The following is a 5,664-nucleotide window of genomic DNA, read 5'->3' on the forward strand; positions in this document are numbered from 1 at the left end:
TTAATAATTTTTAATAACATAAAGGTGACTACAGTCACTTGAATATGAAGCAACAAGGAAGATGGGTATAGAAGGAAACTCCAGTGGGCTGCAGAGCCTCAAAGTTGGAAGAAAGCCAGCTTTGAGTTGATAGTCAGCTAATTTGGGATTATGAATTAAGTCTTTGTAAGAGCAGAGATACATGCCCTGAAGAAGTGCTATGAACATGGGATATCACATATGTAAAGGAAGCAGAGAGACTGGCATTTCATGATAAGTAAGCTATTGTTAAAGATGTTAACCATAATCTAATTAACAACTGATAACAATTGGATTTATTATAATTGCACCCAGCCCAACCAAGGAAGTTGTGAATCTGCAGGACTCCTGTGTGGGGCTGGCGGCACAGGACAGTGGATCTGAAATAGAAATGGGTTTCAGAGACCAAGAAAGCAAAAGCAGGCTGTGGGAATGCTCCTGGAGGACACATGTGGCCTCCAGCAGGCTCTTTTTTCCTTCTGTACTTTTGCATGCACTGATCTCCTGGGACTAGGAACTCATCTGCAGTAGCTTAGGGCTGCCAAGACCTGATAGGTGCTTATACAGAAGTCTCCAATCCTATCCATAAAAGAAGTCATTTCTGTGACTTTAAGGATCCTGCTCAGCAACTCTCAGGTAAGTGGATTGGTTCTTGCCTGCTCACAGCTTTCCCAAGGTGGCAAATTTCCCCTCATATTGTGGTCCCTTTCTAGGTAGAACTCAAGGACTACAGAATTCTGCACCTGTCCACCGAGAACTAACTAACTAACTAAATAAATAAATAAATATTAAAAAAAAATTCTCTCTCTCAGAATTCTGCACCAGCTCTCAAAGGAAAGGAAAAAAATAGTTTTATTCATCTTTATTGTTGTTGTTTTACTGCTTTGAAAAAATTTTTTTTGACACATATTCACAACAATCATTGAATGGGGTTCATGTTATATCCTTGTTCAAACAGAGTGCATTGGTCACTTCCAACAACTAGTCTTTTACCCTCTCCTCACCCCTTCCTAGACTCTAAGCATTCAAGTAATCTTTGTTGTTATAAAATTCCACATTTGAGAGAGAAAATGTCATGCTTGTAGCTCTTTTCATAACGACTGGCCCAGGTAAGCACTTATATATGCTTAAGTAAATAATAATGCAGAGTTGATGACACTGAAGGTAAAAGAATCATTAAACAGAATAGACTGTGTTCCTATAAGATGTAAATATAAGTATGCTTCTGACAATTTTTTAATAACCAATTTCTGATAACCAGAAAACAGTGGATCATACCTACAATCACACCTATTTGGGAGCCTGAGGTGGGAGGATTTCAAGTAGTAGAAAGCCTGGGAAATTTAGGAAGACTCTGTTTCAAAAAGAAAACACCAATAAAGTGGCTCTGGTAGAAGAAGGTGAAAAATCCTTTTAGGTTAGGGAGATTTTTAAAGGGCTACATTTATGCATTTGTCCTTCATTGGGGTTATGCTTCTGGGATAATAATTTACAAAGGTTATTTGTTGTATTATGTCTCAGGAATTGTAGGTACTTTGCTCCTATTTTATTTTTTCTTCTTCAGTTGGGAATTAAAGCCAGGGCTCTAGAACAAAGCTACATCTCCAGACTCTTTTATCATTTTGAGACAGGGTTACTCAGCCTTCAGTTACTCAGCCTCCTCATTGCTGGGATTACAGGTGTGTGTGACAACTGTGCCTAACCGACCCACACATATTTAACATCCTGAAACCTACTTTTTAAAATGAACAATTTTGTTCTCACTTCACAGATTGAACAATGACTATCAGCTGTGGCTTAGAAAATTTAAATGACACTTCAACCTATTAAAAGTTGAGATAAGAATTTCAATCTGAAACATATGTGTTTATTTCATATTTAAAGTCTATAGCTTCCCATTCCTTTTCCCTCCTTCCCCCAACCTCTCTTTTCCCATTAGTTTTTATAATTTTTGAATTCATCAGTAGAGAAACAAAGCAGTTAGCTGAGAATTCCAGTCAAAAGTGGAGAATTGATCTCCATCTTCTCTCCAAACAGTCCTCTCTATGGAGAACACACCTGCAGCTTTACCTATGGTTTGACTTGGGATCATGAATTAAGCCTTTGTAGAAGCACAGGCACATGCTCTGAAGAAGCACTGTGAACAGAGAATATCACATATACACAGGAAACAGAGAGTCTGGTATTTCATAATAAGTAAGCATTTGAGAAATATATTGACCTGAATCTAATTAATAACTGATACTATTAGATTTTTTATAGTTGCATCCAAGATGATTGCTTTTCTTTTTTCATTTGTTCTTCCTAGATATATAGGACAGTAGAGTGAAGATGCTTGCTTTTCAACTGAAGTTCCTCAGACCCAACCTTGTGAAGCAATTATCTTCAAGGAGTACCATTATCACCCAACGTAATGAACACTACTTTGAGACTGTGCAAGAGTGCCATCAGTATACACCAAATGCTGAGCAGCCACTCAACACTTTGCCTCCTCTCTCAGCCCTGCCACTGCTTTTTCTGACCCGGAGGCCAAAGTCATGGACCAGTCACTCCTGTGTGAAGCAGTCTCTGGAATCTGCAGAGATGACACTAAGATCCCAGTTGCCTTTGTCACTGATATTAGAAGATTATGGACCAAGGGTACTCCCTGGAGGGGTAGGCTACATTTCCACTGGAAAATGCTCTCTAATCCATGGGGGCTGCTGTATTAGGCCTGCCCTCCACACAGATACTTGCCTAGAGCCCAGGCACCATAGTTTTTTTTCTGCCTCCCTGCCTGGAACCCTATGCCCATGACACAGAAGAAATAAAATTCAGCCTCAGGAGACTGCCATGCTGCAAAGCAAACAGACAGTTGCCTTCCCTGGCAGCTTCTTTTGGTAAAATCCATGTAGTCCTGTTGACAGGCTCCCCAGAAACAGGCAGACCTTTAACCCTGATCCATGACCACTGAGTCCTAGGAGTACTGAGTGTTCTGATTGGTAGATTTTATTTCTACTTCTGTTCCAGAAAAATGAAAAACTGATCACTTACCAAAGTCTCCTTGTTTACTTATTACTAGGCAATTGATGTTGTTGAACAGGCCCTCATGAATATTTGGTTCCCTTGCTTAGCAGCAGACAGAATGAAGAGAGAAGAGAGGATGGAAGGGTGCTGCATGGGGTGGGAGACAGAGCTCTGATTCTAATCTGTGCTGTGGACTGCACATCAGAGCCTTAGAGAAGGTCTCCTTTCATGGACAGAGAATTGAACCTAGGGCCTTGCACTTGCTTGCTAGGTAAGCACTGTATCACTGAGCTATACTCACAGCCCTATTTTTAAAATTTTTGACTTTTAAAATGCTCTTGCATTCCTCAGAAAAATTTGAATAGGAACTAGAATTTGGCCCTGTTATCCCACTCCATGCTATATACCCAAAGGACTAAAAATCAGCATTATACAATGACACAGCCACATCAATGTTTATAGCAGCTCAGTTTATAACAGTTAGGCTATGGAACCAACCTATCCTTCAACAGATGAATGGATAAAGGAAATGTAGTGTACATACACAATGGAATATTCTCAGAAGAATGAAATTATGGTAAATGGATGGCTCTGTAGACTATCATGCTAAGTAAAATAAAGCCAATTCTAAAAAGTCAAATGTTCTCTCTGATCTGCAGATCTAACAATGGGAGCAGCTATGGAAGTTCAGTGGATTATACAAAGGAGAATGAAAGGAAGGGAGGATAAGAATAGAAAAGAAAATAGAATGAATTGGACATGACTTTCCTAGGTGCATAAATGAATACATGACCAGTGAAACTCCATATCATGTATAACCTACAAAAATGGGATTCTGATTAGTATAAGATGTACTCCATGTTAGTAAAATACGTCAAAATACATCTACCATCATGTATATCTAAAAGAATAAGTTTTAAAAAGAGGAGAAAAAATTAAAAAGTAAAATGCTATTGCATTAAGTTGCATACTTATTTACAGGTGATTATATATGTGTATGCAATTTTCTGGTTACTAAGAAGTACATAAAAAAAGCTGGGCACCATGGCATCTGCCTGTAATCTCAGAAAGTTGAGAGGCTGAGGCAAGAGGATTATAAGTTTGAGGCCAGACTTAGCACCTTGATAAGCCCATGTTTCAAAACAAAACATTTTTAAAAAGGGGCTAAGAAGGAAGCTTAGTGGTAAAGCACCCCTGGGTTCAATTCCCAATACTGGGTTGGGGGCACAGAAATAAAAGAAATACTCAAAACAATAAAAATGTAAATAATAATATTTTTCCCTTCAATAGCCCAAAATCTAATTATAGAAAGCCAGACATTCAGACTTTAAGCAGTTGATTAACAAGGCAGAAGAAATGATTGAGTGTAGACAATTTACCACACTCACTTAATGGCATAAAACAGCATGAATGTATTCTCTTAAAGCTCAGTGGGTTAGGGCTGGGGTTGTCACTCAACGGTAGAGCGCTTACCTAGCATGTCCAAGGCTCTGGGTTCAATCCCCAGCACCACAAAAAAATAAATAAATAAAATAAAAAGGTATTGTGTCCAACTACAACTAAAAAATAAATATTATAAAAAAAGTTAAGGAGGTTAGACTGTGAGCTGTCAGGCCTGGTCGATATGCTGTGTGCAACCCCAGTTCCCCTGTCCCACCCAGAATGCCCAGATGAGGCCAAGTGGGTCTGAAAGCCATTAAGAAAAGCTCATCCAAGGTCCTGTCTAGCTTTTAGGCACCATGTCGAACATGATCTGGGTGAGGACCAAAGCCTTCTCTCCCTGGTTAGCAAGAGGAAGTGCAGGGAGAACGTGCCCAAAGGGTCTTTGAAGATACTTTGGGACTGGCTGTACTTGCACTGCTACAAGCCCTGCCCCTCAATTCAGAAGCTGAGCTTTCTGGACAGACCAACCTCTCAGTGCTGCACATATATGTCTGGTTCATCAACCTCTGGCGGTGGCTTCCCCAGACACGCTTTGACAGGATGTCAAAGTCCCTAATCAATTTAACATTTCCTGTCATGGTGGTAAGCCCTGGAAAGTGGCCCTGCCAGGTGGCAATAGCTGCTTACTGTAACAGTGCTGACAGTATCACTACCAGGCCCATCAGTGTGCTCTTTGTCTGTGTGCTCCATGCTGCTCAACACAGGCCAGTGGGGAAAGCCAGCAGCCTTCAGAAAGCCAACAGAGAGATCCCCTCTCCTACTGACCTCTAGTAGTACACCTGACCAGGGCTGAGGCTGGGAACCCCACAGGTGGACTCATCAACACACCACAGTTGATAAACTAGGCAGAAAAAAAACAATTCAGTGCAGACAATACCCTCACAGGTAGGAATTAGAGTCAATTGAAAGAACTAAGGCTTCATCAGGAGCAGCATGACATGGCACCCTAGATCCTACACATTTCCATCACTTTAGTTTTTGAGAACCCCAAGAAGGCATCAGCCAACAGGGGTGCTCAAGGCTCAAGCCAGCTGTTCTGGGTTCCTGGTTCACTTCCCTTCTATACAGAGGGTCTTCTATAGATCACTGCCAAGCATCAGGACCATCTTCTCTGTCCAGAGGTCTTTCACAGGATGGTGTCAGCTGGCATCACTGCATTGTGACACGGACTGCTCTGCTAACTCTGCCAAGTCTCCA

The 5,664-nt window shown here is 40.8% G+C and overlaps 1 pseudogene; it reads left to right on the forward strand.

Annotated features, from left to right (window-relative positions):
• The first annotated feature begins 4,758 nt into the window (after window positions 1–4,758).
• LOC144372181 (homeobox protein TGIF2 pseudogene) lies at window positions 4,759–5,312 on the forward strand (annotated as a pseudogene).
• Window positions 5,313–5,664: the final 352 nt, after the last annotated feature.

Source organism: Ictidomys tridecemlineatus (genome assembly GCF_052094955.1).
Source record: "Ictidomys tridecemlineatus isolate mIctTri1 chromosome 1 unlocalized genomic scaffold, mIctTri1.hap1 SUPER_1_unloc_1, whole genome shotgun sequence".
In the NCBI taxonomy this organism is placed as follows: Eukaryota; Metazoa; Chordata; class Mammalia; order Rodentia; family Sciuridae; genus Ictidomys; species Ictidomys tridecemlineatus.